Consider the following 18,025-nt stretch of genomic DNA (forward strand, 5'->3'; position numbering starts at 1 on the left):
CTAAAGGAATGGTTCTTAATACTATTCCTCACATACCCCTGCTTTGCATCTCTCTCTCTCTCTCTCTCTCTCTATCTCTCTCTCTCTCTCTCTCTCTCTCGGACCCCTTCAGCTCCAATAACTGTTCCAATTATACACTTATTTTCACATAGCTATGAGAAAGGTTAAATATGGACGCTCGTGCAGTTGCCATATGCTGTATTAAAGCTTTAATCAGAATAAAACCGTATATTAAACAACGCAGCACTGGATGAGCAAATGAGAACTGCATAGGGCTAAAACTAGCAAAAACATTTGCACCGTGCCTTGTGCAACATTTCACCGGATGTATGATAGGGCCCCTAAAATGCTTTATATTCATGTATCTTTTGCTGTTTATTACAAGTTTACTTATTAATAAGGTGATTATTGTAATTCAAAGTGTAAGTTCAGTTTATTGCAGCAATTATTCAGTTAATAAAACAAAGTAATTTAGAACCTAAATAAAATGTTCCTTTCACATACTAAAATTCTTATACATCATTCAGTTGAAAAATGTTTTGTATGTTTTAATAAAAAGCTATAAAAGCTTATAAATTGCTCACTTAATCTTTAATGTTTACTAGCAATGCATTTAAATTCCAAAGCTGTAAATAAGGATTACTGGTATAATCCACATTATCCTTATGCTGTGGTTGTATACTTGTTTACAATGGAGCCATATATCAACCTTTTCATTAACCTCTTATAAACTGAGGTTCTTGAGAGACTTTAAATAAGCTTGGGCATGTTAGGGATGAAAATGAGGAGCATTAATCAGGAGGAGACAGGATACAGGAAGAAAGATGGTGGCATATTAGTGCATACAGCTGAAGTGCTGAGAATCATATTAAACAGCAGAGAAGATGCCAGTTTAGCTAACATTATTTGCAGCTAAGTTTCACATCAAAGATCTCCTCTTTTGATTAACCTCAAATTTCATCAACTTCAACCTGTTGGGAATGCAGCGTCAAAACATTGCCACTGGCTGTTGGATTATGAGCATCTATTATTGCCTTTCTGCTCATGAATATCCAATGCAATATGATGGGGGGAAAAACCCTAAATGAAGAAATTTCATGGTCTTCTCAGCCAGTCTCTCCCTGCATGGGACCACAAGAGGGGATTTCTCTTGTGCTTTGCTGTTTGTCTGTGATTACTGTCTTGCAGGTGGTCAGCCATTCAGTGCGCAGAGATGGCTGGGAGGCTAATTGTTTTCCTTGGCCCCCTGATGACCAGCCAGTGTGTTTCCTTCTGCATTTGCATTTCTTTTTGTTTAAGCCCTGAATCCTCTTCATTCCAGAGAAGCAAGCACTGTGTTAGAAAACTGAATCTGTTCAGCCAGATGAGATAGTTCATATAAGATAAAAGGTTGAATGAAGAAATTGAAGTCTTGTGGTCTTTGAATGGGTTGGACACCCCCGACTGTCATATTTTGCTCACCTTCATGTCCATGCATGTTTGTTTGTTTGTTTTTTTGGGTTGGGGTTGGGGTTGTAGAATGTTCACACTGCTCTTTTCCATTCAATGAAAATGAATGGTGACCAGTGGCTATCAAACTCCAAAATGTTATGACTAGGCTATCATTGTTTCAAAATTCTTATGTAGTAGTTTCAGAAGTAGAAAATTGATTCCATATTTGTTTTACATCCATTTTAAAATATTTTCTGTTTCAATATATGAATATAGTGCAAAACATTTACCTAAACATAAAAGGAATTATATTTGTTTTGCTTGAATGTTCAGTTTCTGGAGTTTTTTTTTTTTTTAACCAAAGAGATTTAAAACAGTTTGTTTAGTTTCCCTTCAGGCATCTTTAAGATAAAGATGTTTGAATCTGTTTAAGACTTTCAGCCAAAGAAAATACATGCACAAGGGGGAGGCTATTAACTGTGATTTGAGCTACAACTAATTTCCAGCAGCTAAATAGTCAAACATCAGTCATGACCTATATCATAGCAGTGGGTATGTCTTACAACATGCTTTAACAGAAAATGAACAAAGAACAAATACTGTTTACACTCTGTTTATGTGCTTCTTGATTTGTTTTTCCAGTTATTTTTACTTTTCTTTTAACCACTTCTCTTTCAAGTGCTTAAAGGGAAATAAACTTTTTAATGACATTGTATATATATATATATATATATATGTGTGTGTGTGTGTGTGTGTGTGTGTGAAAAAAGGATAAGAAGCTTTGAAATACTTGTGAAGTTACCTCAGTATTGTAAATATCACTCTGAGAGAACGTCAAGTCTCCGCATATTGATATTTTTTATTTCTGCAGGAGGTTCAGTTGGTAAACATTAAGATAGTTGTATTAAAAGATTTGTGTCAAAAGTGATTCATTCTGTGTCATGTATGAGTAATTTTAACTATGTAACCTGAGCCTGAGCTTTATTTTGACTTCAATATCATCAAGCTTTTGTTATTTGCTTGCCATGCTACACATTTAACATTTTCAGCTACACAGTTTTTAGTGCTATTGAATACATTTATTGTCTCAATTAAAGTGACAGAACAAAACACTTGATAAATTAATATCTGTTTAAAAACACCAATAAAACCTATAAAACGTACAGAAAAATTGCGTAATAAATAAAAAATAAAAACAAAACAGTGAGAAACAGCATTTGAATAAATCATGGTAAGGTACTGGTTTGGTTATTATATTACTTTATTCCTAGAAAAAGTAAAAATGTAAAAATAATGTATTTCACTTAAATAAATTGGACTTCCTAGTGCAGGGTTCCTCAAATCTTGTCCTGGAGGGCCAATCTGCCACAGAGTTTAGCTCCAACCCTGATCAAACTCCACTTACCTGTGATTTTTTAATGATCCTGAAGACATTGATTTGCATGTTAAGTGTGTTTGATTTAGGGTTAGAGCTAAACTCTGTAGGCAAGTGGATATTGTGGGCCAGATTTGAGGATCTCTGTCCTAGTGCTTCCTATAAGAGAGTAGACGCAATAAAATACAATTACAAACAAAACTTTGATGCCATCAAATTGCTAATCCAGTGATTAGTTTTTCAGAGATTTTCACTACTTTTATTTACTGTAGGTACTCTCCAGCAATGCACATGTAATGTCTTTTATACCAGACCATCAGTCCATGTCAGAGTCAGCAGCTCACCTCTCAGGTCAAGAGCTGACAAAGGTGAATGTGAGACAGCAGGTGAGGATCAGCACATTGGATTCTTTAAGAAACCCAGGGGAGAAGCTGCTTGATCAACCACTGTAGTTCTGATGTGTGCGTGACCAAGAGCAGCAGATCAGAGAGTCTATGAGGTTTGAATATCATAGTGTTTGTTTTGTGTGACAACAGTCATGACTCACAATCCTTTAGAATCTCTCCTGTTTAACCCTTGTGAGCGGCACATCTTTAATTCTGCCTTCCTCAAAAGTCTCAGAGTGCACACTTCATCCATCTGTCCATCTGCTTTACCCAACATTTTCTCTGCCAGCTTTTTTTCATCGCTCCACTTTTATCACCAACACATTGTCCACATAATCATTCTCTCTCTCTCTCTCTCTCTCTCTCTCTCTCACCATATGTCCTTGCTGTAAAAATCCAGATTTCAGAACATGGTAGCTGGTTGAAGCTGGCACCATTTAGCTATTCCAAGCTGGTTATTGGCTGGTCCAAGCTGATAGAACAAAAGCTATTGGACCAGCTATAGCTTGAATGCTAGCTGTTTTTGGAACATGGTAGTTCTCTATAGATACTTCACTCGTACTGCTTTGAGAAAAAAAATCCTAGTTTTTAGCGGCTCCCCTGCAGGCCACTTATGGTCACGGTGGGTGTGTTTCATGCCTGAGCACCACCTACGCTGAAGCAGCACTCATTGATACGGAATGTCCTCACTGCGAATATATGAGTCTCACCTCTCTGTGCTTGCGGAAAGCTTTCTTTTCAGAGAGCGACTCTGCCTCTCAGGAGCCTGTGATGAAAAAGCAGGCAGAACCTGATTTTACCAAGTGAGACATGTTCCTGAGACAACATCTTTGTTGTCCCTGGAACAACATTGTGATTAACCAATCAGATTTGAAGAACCAGTTTATAGATTTTGTGAAGTTTATGCTTAAAATCACTGTTTGGTGCTTGTACATCAGTGTCATTAATCTATCATTTCCTCTGATTTTAGGGATTACTCATGGTTAAAGGGGTGGTTCGGGATTTTTGACATCGGACCTCTTTTTTAAGTCAGCCTGGTTGTTATTCATTAGTGGAGACATTTAAAAAAAAAAATTATCCAGTCTTTATATTTGGATAGATAGCCGATGCTAGGCTATCGCGAGTCAATGGGTATATGTTAGCCAGCCATTAAAAACCGTTTTACCCGCTCCACAGTGCACCAAACGCAAATCAATTATAACACTAGACTATCGATGCAAATGTCCGTTGATAGAATAATGTTAGAAATCAAACTTATCTTTCATCACATTGCATTAGTTATAATTTGTTCCCTGTAATCATAAGCCTTGTCGACAGCAGCAGCGGAGTGATATTGATTACCTAGGCAACAGAGTGAGCCGGTCCACACATGACGCAAGTGTATTTACCTGCCGCTGGCACACTGATTATCACTAACATCACATAAGTAGAGCAAAGTAGAGCCGGAGCAAAGTAAAATTCCGCAGCGGCTGAGAAACTAGTTCCTTTAGGATCATTGAGATGAAAGGTAAGTTTGATTTCTAACATTATTCTCTCAACGGACATTTGCATCGATAGTCTAGTGTTATAATTGATTTGCGTTTGGTGCACTGTGGAGTGGGTAAAACGGTTTTTAATGGCTGGCTAACATATACCCATTGACTCGCGCTAGCCTAGCATCGGCCAACTATCCAAATATAAGGACTGGATAATTTAAAAAAAAAAATGTCTCCACTGATGAATAACAACCAGGCTGACCTAAAAATGAGGTCCGATGTCAAAAATCCCGAACCACCCCTTTAAGGTTAGGTTTAGGTGTAGGGATATGTTCAAAAATACATTTTTGGAGTAAAATGTTGTTCCAGGGTCAACAAAATATGTTGACCCTGGAACACATCTTACTCAGCAAAATCAGGACGTGCAAAAAGCAGCAGGGCAGAGGAACTTGGTGCTCGGTGATGGGTGAGCCCACACCGGCTGAGTCCCCATGTGCCTCACTCTCTCCACTTAGAGAGGTTTCAACTGTCCACCTCCCTACCTGCAAGCGATCTGGTTTCGTCTAGGGGAAGCGAGTGTGATGCCATGGACGACAGCATGTCATTGGAGGCTTCAGATGCGGATGAGCTGTCAGGCTCGTATGTTGACCCCAGCATCCTGGGCATGGATGACAAACTATTCTGCATTCTGTCTCCAGCTGTGGAGGAGCTGGGTTTGGATGGTCTCCACCAGAGGAGTCCACCCACAGCTGCTTGAATGATTGGTTCTTGCTGGGGTGCAGTCAGGCCCCTCGACATTGAGCTTCACCATTCTTTCCGGAGGTCCACGACAAGATCACCAGGATCACCAAGATCACCATCACCTCTGCGCTTCTTGAGAGTCAGGCTGGGTTATGATGATTATAAAACAAAGTTATACACTCAAATTTGCTTGAAGATCCCCGTTTCAGCAGCGTGGTCTCCACCTAGGTTTGGAGTGAGGATGCACACATCAGGTTAAACAAAGGAGCACTGGTCGGAAGCCTTCTACATGGGTTGGGGAGTGCAAGGTTCTGTTGGTGGCCCCGCTCTGGAGGAACCAGCATTGGCTTGCAGAGCTGTACCAGCTGCTCTCGGCAGCCCCATGGCCCATTACCCTGAGACAGGATCTCCTCTCTCAGGGAAACAGAACAATATGAACCTCAAAGCCCAAGCTGTGGGCTCTGCACATTTGGCCTCTCATTGGGAGCTTGCAAACCTCCTCGAGAACATGCTAAACTCAATCTTACAGGCTACAGCACCGTCTACAAGACACCTCTACGCCCTAAAATGGTCTTTCTTCTCTGCCTGGTGTGCAGCCCTCAGTGCAGACCCAATCTCCTGCGAGATCTCCTTCCTTCCTGCAAGAGCTGTTGGACAAGGACCATTCCCAATCGACGCTCAAGGTCTATGTATCAGCCATAGTAGCCTCTCACGCTCCTATAGCTGACCAGTCGTTGGGCAGAAACAACTTAGTTGTTAATTTTTTTGAAGGGGCCTAGAAGGCTCAACCCGCCTTGCCACATCACTGTCCCTACATGAGGTCTGCCCTCTGTGTTGAGGGCTCTGAAGAGCCCTCCATTTGTGCCGCTTCAGTCCAGTACAGACCTTCGTTCCCTGATGCTTAATACTGTTATGCTACTAGCGTTAGCATCAGTAAAGCGTATGGGAGATCTATCTAGGCACTATCGGTGAGCCCCGCCTGCCTCAAATTCAGGCCCAACGACTCTTAGGTCATCATGAAACCAAGGCATGGTTTCGTAAGTCTTTGTTGAGCATGCCGCCCCATTCAGGCATTTGGATCAGCTATCTGTATGCTTCGTTGGGTACACTAAGGATTCTCCAGCTATGAAGCAGAGACTTTCCTAAAGAATACTTGATGCTATTATGCTAGCATACTCTTCTTTGGGCCTTCAATACCCCATGGGAGTAAAAGCCCACTCAATTAGAGGCGTTAACTCTTCCTGGGCCTGGTCTAGCAGTGTGTTCATTGCAAAAATTTGTGCTCCGCTGCCGAGCCATTGGTTCGTTTTTTATTCACTGCACGAACCAATGGTCGTGCAGTTACACTGCATTATTGAAAGGCTTCTGTCATCGGAGAAAAAGGAGTTTTGCCCAAAGCATCTAAGCAGATGCAATATGAGTGAATTTTCTCAGGGAACCAGCTAATCAGCCATATTGGACTAGCATCATACCAACTACCAGTTTGTCAAGTTTTGTGTGTTTTTACATTTGAGCTAGTTTATAGCTGGTCACAATGTCTATTGGTTGGTTTTAGCCAGTGAAAGCTGGTAGATAATATTGGACCAGCACCAAACCAGCTACCTGCTGCATGGTTAAACTTGCTAGTTAGTGCAAGAAGGTAGACTACCTTGGGCCTTTAACTAAGTAGCTACCAGTTGCTGTAGATATTCTAGCTTCAAGTGGTCCAGCTGGTTTTAAGAACGTAATAATATCTTGTTTCTTGTTTTTTGGTGGTTAAGATGGCCATTGGTTGGTATAAGATTATTATTTGTTTGTGTAGGCAGGTTATTAGATGGTTGTTAGTTGGTGGTAGACCCTTTTGGACCAGTAACAAACTGGCTACTAGTTGGTTATATCAGTTTAAAATTGTCCAGCCGGTTTTTGAAACATGAAACATGGTGCCTGGTCAGGCAGTTTGTAATGACCATTTTGGACCAACTAATGATCAGATCGAACCAGCTAATGAACTGCTTAGACCAGCAAGAAACCAGCTGCCATGTTCCAAAACAAAGCTAGCAGCGTAAGATGGATGGTCCAACAGGGGTTACATGAATCCTTATCCAATCACAGCCCCTTTAAAGAAACACTCAATTACTCAGTGGCATGTGCTTGTTTTTAGTGCACTGTGTGAATTTGTTGTTGTTGGTACATCAATCTTATTATCAGTCCTCCAGTGTTGATGTCTTCATTCACTTTATAAAAACCTGTTTCAACACTATAACCCTCTTTCACTGGATGTACTCACTGCTTTTCATTTAGTTTAACTTTGAGATAAAGAGGTCTTTGCGGTTGAAGCTTGCAGCAAGCTGTGGAGTGCCATTCTAATGGGCTACACAACACACTGATGTTTCCTGAAGTTTATCAAGTCTTATAGTGCATATCTGTTTTGCTGTTTCCTTTAAGGTTAAGCTCACTGTGTACAGTATGACTCCATGTTTATTAGCTTAGTTTCTTAACAGTAAAAAAATAAAAATAAATAAATAAATAAACTGTTAGGCGCAGAAGTTTTGCTTCTGAAACATTGATTTAAAAGTTAACCTAAACAGGGTTCCACTTCCACTTTTTGTATTAGTCACTGACTGATCTCATGCTACATCTCAAACCTACCTGAGTCAAGGTCCAGATCAATGAATAAAATATGGTGAGGTGTTGGATTTCACCTGTTTTCCTCCACTTTTTTTATTTATTCCTGGCCGGTTGCCCGAAACTGTGAACTAAGTGTCAAAACATCTCCGCTGTGAACCTTGAGGCTTCTACAGAAATATTTCTGCATTGCAATTTCATCACTACAGCTTACTGCATGTAGTTCCTTCACTGTTTGGCTGTTTGAAGCAATTCAAATTGTTAGAGCACAATCCCATAAAACTGCCAGTGGGAGGAGAAAAATCTTTGGTGGTTTACTGACAATGCACATATGTGACACTGGACCACAAAACCTCATAAGTAAGTATGTAGCATGGGTATATAAGTCATAAGTAGCATGGGTATATTTGTAGTTATAGCCAAAAATACATTGTATGGGTTATAGATTTTTACTTTTATAGAAGTAAAGATCATATTCCATGAAAATATTTTGTAAATTTCATACCGCAAATATATCAAAACTTAATTTTTGATTAGTTACTACTACTACTTTTGATTAGTTACCACTTTCACTTTCATTTTCACTTTCATTAAGACAATTTTAAAGCCTATTTTTCTCAATATTTAGATTTTTCTAAACCCTCAGATTCCAGATTTTCAAAAAGTTGTATCTCTACCAAATATTTTCCTAAACATCAATGAAGATCATATTTATTTAACTTTCAGATGATGTATAAATCTAAAAAAAATAAAATAAAATAATAATAATAATAATAATAATAATAATATATATATATATATATATATATATATGTGTGTGTGTGTGTGTGTGTGTGTGTGTGTGTGTGTGTGTGTGTGTGTGATCCATGGCCACATTTTAAAGAACACAAGAGCAGCACAAATCTACCAAGAGCAGCACAAATTACCGCCTGTTTACGACAAGACATTTTTGGGGGGCATTAAATAACGGTGCAAATACCAGTAATTTGACAAGAGCAAACATTAGTAAACCACATTGCATGATTCATTTTAATACTCTCCTCCCATAACTTTTGCATCTTAAAGGGAAACTCCTAAAAATGCATATTCAAAAAGTTCAGGCAGTGCCCAAGCATTTTCAGCACAAATTATTCACTGTGCATCTTCAGTAAATCCTAACATTACTGTCAGTAAATCTGGCCCATTGACATTAAAAGATGACATAGTTCTTTAAAACCATATGAAACAAAGATTATATTTATATTAACTTGTTACATGTGTGTTTAACTTATTCAAATAGATTTTTTGGGAAAAGTTTGCCGTTTCTTTAGCTGGTCCAGGTGGTTGACTAGTACAATTACTGTAGGTTACTGTAAACTGACTTTAATTAGCTAATAACCATGCAATACCATATTCAACAGCTATCACTTTAAGCTGTGATTTTCAGTAGAGAAGTGAAGTCCTTTGGACTATTGGTTTAATTGTTTTGTGCTTTGATGAGACAGTACAGGAGGGCAGCTGTTTGGAGTTCGATGAAGTGAGAGATATTATCATCATTTCCCCAGTATAATACTGCTAAAACGGTAGTCAGCTGCTTGTTTGCTAACTTGAGAATTCGGAAGTAGGACAAACAAATTTGAGTGAATGAAAGCGTTTATGTTAAGAGAGAGTAAATCATGCTCCTCCATCGTGACTATTATCCTTTATCAGTATCTCCTGTGCTCATACTTATCTCTATTTTTCAACACAAAGCCATATTAACACACTAGACATTTACCCGTGGGCACGGGGAGTGGCTCAGGTATGTTAAATCTAACGTTACTAGCCAATTTTCATTGGCGTTTTCTCTTAAACTCAGAGATGATTGGCCTCCCAAGTGAGACCCCATATGTTGTTCGACATAAATCGTAGTGACCGACAGATAGGGAACCTACATTACATCTTAATAACTTATGTCATTTCATAATTATACTTTTAAATATTGTTTGTCAAATGTTAAGTGATCTTTTATTTCATTTCTGAAAGGTTTTTAAAAATATACTTTTAAGATGTGAATTATATTACAAGTGTATTATATTTAAATGCATTTTAGTTTTTTCACAAAGGGATGTAAGCAAACTTTCTTCAAAAGTCAAAGTTCTGTCTTTTGAGTCAATATTTTCCTTGACTGTGGAGGACAGTTGGAAAGAATCCTAGTGAGCTGGTTACGTCTTATAAACCTGTTAATGGCTGTTTTTCAGTTAGCTAACGCAGGGCGTAAGATAGTGTTTCATTGCTCAGACATTTGAATGTTATTCTTTTACCATAAGCTAAAGTCTGTTATCATGCACATTACCTTTTATATATAAAACAGCCTGTATAACAGCCTGAGTTCTGTGTACTTGTGTACAGCATGCTTCTAGCCTTATAACAGGAAGAAGGAGTGTGCAAATGTGGGAATGTGTGGGTGGATGTTGAATGTTAGACACAAAAGCTTCCTGAATCTTCCCATCTTCAATAGAAGCTAATATGTCAGCACTAATACTCATTTCAGTGTTTCAATAGGACAACTCGTATGAAGCTTTGTGTTTTTGTATAATTAACTCGATGACAGTTTGTAATATGAAAATTCTACAAAGGGCTGGCACTGATAATGTTAGTCTTTACAAAGAGAGGTTTTCGCATTTTTGTTTTCTTTGCTGAATAAATGGGAATGTGTCATAATGGGGATAATGGACTTTGATGAAAGGATTAAGCACCTTTTCAATAAGCACCTATATCCCACACGTTCATTAGCACATTGTGTGAAATAATTTTCCAAAAGCCCCACAACAAAGGTGTCTGTTTAAAGCATTTGGTGGAACAAACATAATCCAAGAGCACTGTTGATGACGTGTCGCTGTTGTCAAAGGATGAGAGAGGGACAAATGAGTGGAGAAGGGATAGAGAGGGGCCTGCAACAATAAGCTTCAATGTAATTACGTAATTTCACCTATGAGAGTGTGATTTAAAACTGTCTCACACTACGGTGGCCTTTAACTCAGAGAGAACATTGCCATCCTCTTTTCCCCTCTTGGGACTAGCTATTAGAAAAAGAGCTAAATGAAAGACTGTTGTTCTGTTATTGAAAGCATTCTTATAATGTCTGGCATTCGCGCATACAACGGCTGTAATACTAAATGAACGCTGTGAATCAAATATTTGTCATCTGCTGCAGCATTTTAATTGTTTTTATAATGAGAGCTGAGTGATGATAAATGTATTTATCTCAGCGCATGCTTTAGCAGTTCAGAAGAAACATTACGTAATTGGACACAAATAAGCAAAAATGAAATGTGTCTTATAATTAAAACATTTCCCAGAAGCTCTTTCGGAACCAGTCAGTTTGACATGTTTAATTAAGCACTTATTCGGATTAACTGCCAGATACAATATTCTGAGCATTCATAAATTTGTTTAGAAACAAGATGAAAAATTTCATTTGAGTGTCATTGTATGGACCATCCTGTCCAGACCGTTCTCATCCCAAGGCGTCATATACTGACACTCTTGACATTTCGTCAACATCCTACGCACATGGCACCCTCTAGCGTCAATATTAGAAGCAGATAAAAATGGGCCAGAAGGCGCCTCCTAGCGGTCTAACCCTAACCCTAACCCTAACCCTAACCTTAACCCATAATCTGTGTCTCATATTGACGCTAGAGGGTGCCATGTGCGTAGGATGTTGACGAAATGTCAAGAGTGTCAGTATATGACGCCTTGGGATGAGAATGCGTTATCCTGTCTCATACGCATATGGAATATTAAAATGCCTGCTCATAAAGCACCTTTGAGTGCTCTTTCATCATTGTAATGGAGGACAGATCAAAGACAAAAAACAACTTACTTTCACAATAAATGTACTTTTTTACTTTATAGAGAAAGGATATAGGGTGAACAGCAAGGGAACAGGAAATAAGATGAGCTCAAAAGTAAAGCTCAGATGACCCAAAAAGGCGCATTTTAGAAACATTCTTGATATGCCTGGCTCAGAATGTCTTATTTTAAAAATTTTTGAATCTGATGCCTCATTTTCCAAGGCATTATGGGATCGCAAGCAACTTCAACTTTTTAGTTCAACGGTTCTCAGCCAGGATGCCGGGGCCTAATAGAGGGGCCTCAGCAAACTTCCAAGGGGCCCACTGGATGACTAAAGGCCCAACCCACGTTAAGGACAATACCTGTAAAAATATAACCAAAGAGTTATAATAATACAGTAGCTTGTTCAAAGAGAATACAGAAATCCATACCACATCTAAAAGAGTAATGACACAAAGGAACACTATCTTTGGAATCATTTCCAGAATGATTTTTCTTTCCCCAGTTGACAGCCAGTCAGAATCCATCTGGCTTTAAAGAGCTTGAACATTTAACATGAACGGAAGCTTGCAGTTATAAAATCAGAATGATATTGTGCATTGTTGTGTACAATAATATAGTTGTTGTTATAGTTCTTGTTCTTGGTGGCGATGGGCTTTTACAGTGAAGTTTCAGAAGTGACGACTGCTTTCTTTAAATTTATTAAATATAGGAGTGAATCCCCTAAATCAGTGGTTCCCAACCTTTTTCAACTCGCAGCCCACACAACCAAACACATATGTTTGCGCGGCCCACTGCAAAAAAATTAACTGACCCCGCTATTGTTGGGTTAATAACTTAGTACTCAGAAACGTCCCTAGGTTATGAATGTAACCCTAGTTCCTCGAAGGAGCGAGCCGCTGCGTTGAACGCTTTTGGGGGAACGCCTTTGGCAAGAACAACTCTGAATATTGTGTGCAATCAGTCCAACGGAAGAGCATGACGTCACAGGCGGGGTGACGTAGCGACCAGGAAGCTATAAAAGCACGTGCCACGCAGCTGGCTACAGCTTCGAGTAGGGAAGCAAGCGCCGGCAGGGGTGCCGGGAGTATGGCTCTGCGACGCAGCGCCTCGTTCATTCGAGGAACTAGGGTTACATTCGTAACCTAGGGTCGTTCCTCTTCAGGAACTCGAGCTGCGTCGAGCGCTTTTGGGGAACGATGTGCCAACGCTGCCAGACTACCAAACCCCTGCCTAGTGTGTATCCAAAGAGCACAGCTAAGGCAAGAGGACAGAAGAGCCAGGAGCGGCTCGCATATCAAGATTGTAAAATCTGGCAAATGTAGAGGGCGTGGACCATCCCGCAGCGTTGCAGATGTCCAAGAGGGACACACCTGCTAGAAAGGCCTTAGAGGCAGCCATACCCCGCGTAGAGTGAGCCTTGGCTCCCAAAGGAAGGAGAGGATGAGTATCGACTATCCAACGGCTAAGGGTCTGCTTAGAGGCAGGGGAACCCTTTTTAGGAGGACCGTAGCAAACAAGCAATCATCACGTGGCATCGCCACGTGACCTTGATAGTTTGGAATGGATATCCTCATGTAGGGGCCTCATGTGCAGGAGGCTAAAAGGGATCACGTTGGACGCAGTTGCCATTAGCCCTAACAGTCTCTGAAACTGCTTGACAGTGAGTGACTGGCCTTCTCTGACTCTCTTGACTAAGGAAAGGATTGACTCGATCTGAGCAGGAGACATACTTGCCTGCATCGTGATCGAATCCCATAGTACGCCTAGGGGTACCAGAGCCGCATCTACACATTTCGTGAACGTGCAGGGTGAGAGTGCAAGGCCGAAGGGAAGTACTCGATATTGGTAGGCTTTGCCCCCAAAAGCGAACCTCAGAAACTTCCTGTGTTGTGGAAGGATGGATATGTGGAAGTATGCATCTTTGAGATCTATTGTGACAAACCAGTCCTTGGATCTGATTTGAGCTGCAACCTGTTTGACAGTGAGCATTTTGAACTTCCGTGACATTACTGAGAGGTTTAATTGACGTAAGTCTAAGATCGGACGCAAACCTCCATCCTTCTTTGGAACTATGAAATACCGGCTGTAAAACCCGGATTCCCTGTCTAGAGGAGGGACCACCTCGATGGCCTCCTTCCTTAATAGGGTATTCACTTCTTGTTCCATCACCAGAGCCTGCTGGGGGCCGACGACTGTCGGTGTAACCCCATTGAACTTCGGCGGTGGACGGCCGAACTGAATACAATAGCCTCTTTCTACTGTGCGCAGGACCCATTGAGATACATTTGGCAGTATTTTCCACACTGCTAAATAATGTACTAAGGGAATCAGTCTCTCGAGTGTAAGAGGCCCCCGAAGGGGTGGCGAGTTTTCCAGCTCCGCTACGCTCGCGGGCGGAGATAACTGGGAGTGACACTCGCGGGAGACCGCTGCACCCTGAAACACTGGCAGGGTTGGCAGACCGGCCTCCAGAGGGCACTGGGGTGAGACGGGCACCGTATAATGAGGTGGACACCGCTCTACCCCAGTAGGGGCTACCCTCATATCTCATATGGGTATCTCCCGCCCAGATAACCCACGAGAGCGACGAGGGAGAAAACTCTGGAACGCCGCCGCCTGTTTGCGTGCCTCCTGGAACCTGTCGACGACGGTATTGACTGTGTCGCCGAACAGGCCCGAGGCTCGAAGCGGGGCGTCCAGGAGGCAGACCCTGTCACGCTCTCTTATCTGAGACAGGGTCAGCCCTAAATACCTCTCCGCGGCCACCAAGGCTTCCATAGACCGCCCAATCGCGCGAGCGGTCTCTTTGGTGGCACGGAGGGAGAGATCAGCGGTCCGTCTAAGCTCTGCAATATCGTCGGACTTGATCCCCTCTCCCTCGTCTACATCTCTCAGCAGGTCAGCCTGATATGCTTGGAGGCCATAGTGTGAAGGCACGCCCCCACCTGACCTGCTGCCACATAGCCCTTGCCCATTAACGTAGATGTTGTCTTTGACGGTTTTGTGGGCAAGGCCGGAGCCTTCGAAAATGACGCCAAACCGGGTGACAGATAGCTCGCAAGCGTCTGCTCAACCCGGGGTATCGCTCTGTACCCCCGCTCATCGAGCCCCGCGACATTGCCGTAATACTGAGAGTCGGGGCCGAAGAGACGGGTCGAATAGGGTTGTTTCCACGACCTCGCTATTTCTTCATGGAGGTCGGGAAAAAAGGGAAGGTTCCGGGCTGGAGGTGGCTGTCTCGGCCGCAGAAACTACTCTTCTAATTTACTTTTTTTGCGTTTCATATTTTTTTTCTGCAGGCCACTCGATTTTTAATTTATCAACTGCACAAGTAACCACCTCCAACAGCTCCTCATACTGGGGCGATAGGGGTGGCGAATCCCTACTAACAGTCTCAACATCCACCTCATAAGATGAAGAGAGGTGGAGTGTCGACACCTCGCCCTGGGGAGAAGAAACCGACGAGTGTGCTTCCGAACCCAGGGTTTGGGCGCCGGATCTGGCAGATGAGGAAGGAGATAAGGACTGGCCCGTCTCCATACCCTCCGCCAGATCCACCTGCGAACCCCACGAGTGCAGCAGCCGCTCTGCCTCGGCAGAAGCGGGGCCAGCACCGTGGGGAACGCTGGCGAAGGCTCCCTCCTCGAAGAGAGCCCTCCGGGATCGAAGCGTCCGCATCGGCAATCGTTCACTCCCTCGAGAGCCAACTCAGCGTGCTTCGACCCCAGGCAAACCACGCATAAATCATGTGTATCCCTAGCCGTGATGTAGCGTTGGCAGGGAGGAACACACAATTTATAGTGTGATTTGGTTTCGCCCATCAAATGTCTGGTCTTAGCTTTGCTCTTAGGCATTATGTTGCTTTATTGAGACAGACAACACTAAATAAGACTTACAAGACAGACTTTTGAACATGCACACACAGAGCGCTTGCTGAAAGACGCGAAGCTGAAGCCAGCTGCGTGGCACGTGCTTTTATAGCTTCCTGGTCGCTACGTCACCCCGCCTGTGACGTCACGCTCTTCCGTTGGATTGATTGCACACAATATTCAGAGTTGTTCTTGCCAAAGGCGTTCTCCCAAAAGCGCTCGACGTAGCTCGAGTTCCTGAAGAGGAACTAGATTGTTTACTGTCTTTATTGAATGAACTAGGGCTGTGCGATATGAAAAAAAAAAAAACTATCGCGATTTCTTTGATCAATTTTGCGATTTCGATTTTAATAATGATTTGGACACACACAGATATGCTTTACAGTCATAAATGCATTCAGGATGAATTTGAAACATATTTCCAAAAGAAAACCAATTAGAGCTTTTATCAAAAAGTTGTAATGTCTTTAGAACAGACATAAGTCAAAATAATCACTATAGTAAAGGTGTAACAAAATTTATAGACTTATGGCCAAAAAATATATAATTAAATAAATACCGTGTCCAGGGACTTTTTTTTATTATTTTTTGCCTTGCATTGTTCATAGAGCTCAGTAATTGTAGCAGTGCCTCAGGTGTTGAAATAGATTTGTTATACATTATACAGGTTCACACGTACTCCGTTTGAGTATACAGTATGTGTATGCGGTGCAGAAGCATCAGTGAGAGCGCGTTATTGTAACATGAAAATGCTCGAGTGCGAATCTCTCTGATCGCACACAGACGTCCTTTGCTCTGTCACAAAACCAGAGGTGCTTGCTCAGATACACATTGCTCTCGCCCGTAGAGAGTGCACACTTAAAACTGTCTCCTCTCACTTAAACTACGTCCTGTGCACTCACAAATCTCTCTATGCTCATGTGCTAGATTTTAATTATTTTCGCACGTTTTTATTTCTAGCCCACAGGTTGAAAACCAAAATTATCATTTTGTGTTTTTACAGAACAGGGTTCGCCCCTGAAATTTCAATGATTGACAATATAGTAATCATATCAAGGATCAGGCCTTTTGTGTGTTTGGTTTCTGTTAATATTTTTGACTTTGTAGTTAAACTAATGTTTATTTTATTATTAGTATTTATTTATTTGTTAAAATAATCTCACTTTAATCTAATTGAATATCAAGATGGACACTTAAATTGAGTGTTGCATTGGACAGCTTTGAGTCAAATTGCTTGAGAAGCACTGGTCTAACTCCACAAAAACAGACACTAAACTACAGAGTTTCTGAATCATACAACATTTATAACTGAAGTGTGCTCATTGTTTATTCTGTTTTTATTCTTGAATTCTACGCTGTTTGTTATGAATGTACATCATATTTTAATAAAAGCACTACACAGTTGTGTAGGTTTAATATCGATATGGGGAAATGCATCCCCCCTGAATCCCAAACAGCCATAAGAACAACGACAAAAAAGCACTGCACCTGATTTTAAAGAGGCAACTGAACAGGTATGTTTAAGCGAGCCTTGAAGCTGTTCAGCAGTGGTGCAGTCACAGTGGAGTACACAATACACTGCATCAACTCTGTAATTTTGTTTTTAAACTTTGCACTGTTACTAGAACATTTTAAGCTCTGGATTTCATGTTTAATAACTACTAATGTCAGTAACATTAGTGTTGATATTCCAAATCTCTGGCACGACGTGAAATAAATAGAGGTCTGTTTACACAAGAGCTCGACCCTGAAAGCTTCAGTCAAAATGTCAATACGTTTTATGTATGTATGCTGAGTACGGCTATGTAAAAATGTGGTTGTTTAGATTGGTGTTGTTTCGCTTGATGCATGTTGCTAATGGGCCCTGGTGAATAGGTGAACACGATAAAACTACATGCGGAGTGAACATATCCTGTACTCTGCGATGCACATCAACCTCTTTTGTCTGTTGATGCGTGCATTTGAAAGTGCTAAAAGCAATTAATGCAGAATGTGCACACATTTCCTTCCATATACTGTATAGCGTTTTCATGAAAACTCTTTATGAAATAAGCACTCTTTGATTTTCTCTTTATTTTTCAATCATTGTACTATAGTTAAATATAATTATACTATATTTATGTAAGACATACAGGTGCTGGTCATAAAATTAGAATATCATCAAAAAGTTCATTCAAAAAGTGAAACTTGTATATTATATTCATTCATTACACACAGACTGATATATTTCAAATTTTATTTCTTTTAATTTTGATGATTATAACGGACAACTAAGGAAAATCCCAAATTAGTATCTCAGAAAATTTTAATATTGTGAAAAGG

General features: G+C 40.9%; 1 pseudogene; it reads right to left on the reverse strand.

The window, feature by feature from the left end:
* Positions 1-5,465, reverse strand: part of LOC132098255 (glycerol-3-phosphate acyltransferase 2, mitochondrial-like) — a 117,921-nt pseudogene extending 112,456 nt beyond the window's left edge.
* Positions 5,466-18,025: the final 12,560 nt, after the last annotated feature.

The sequence above is a fragment of the Carassius carassius genome, chromosome 21 (assembly GCF_963082965.1).
Source record: "Carassius carassius chromosome 21, fCarCar2.1, whole genome shotgun sequence".
Taxonomy (NCBI): Eukaryota; Metazoa; Chordata; class Actinopteri; order Cypriniformes; family Cyprinidae; genus Carassius; species Carassius carassius.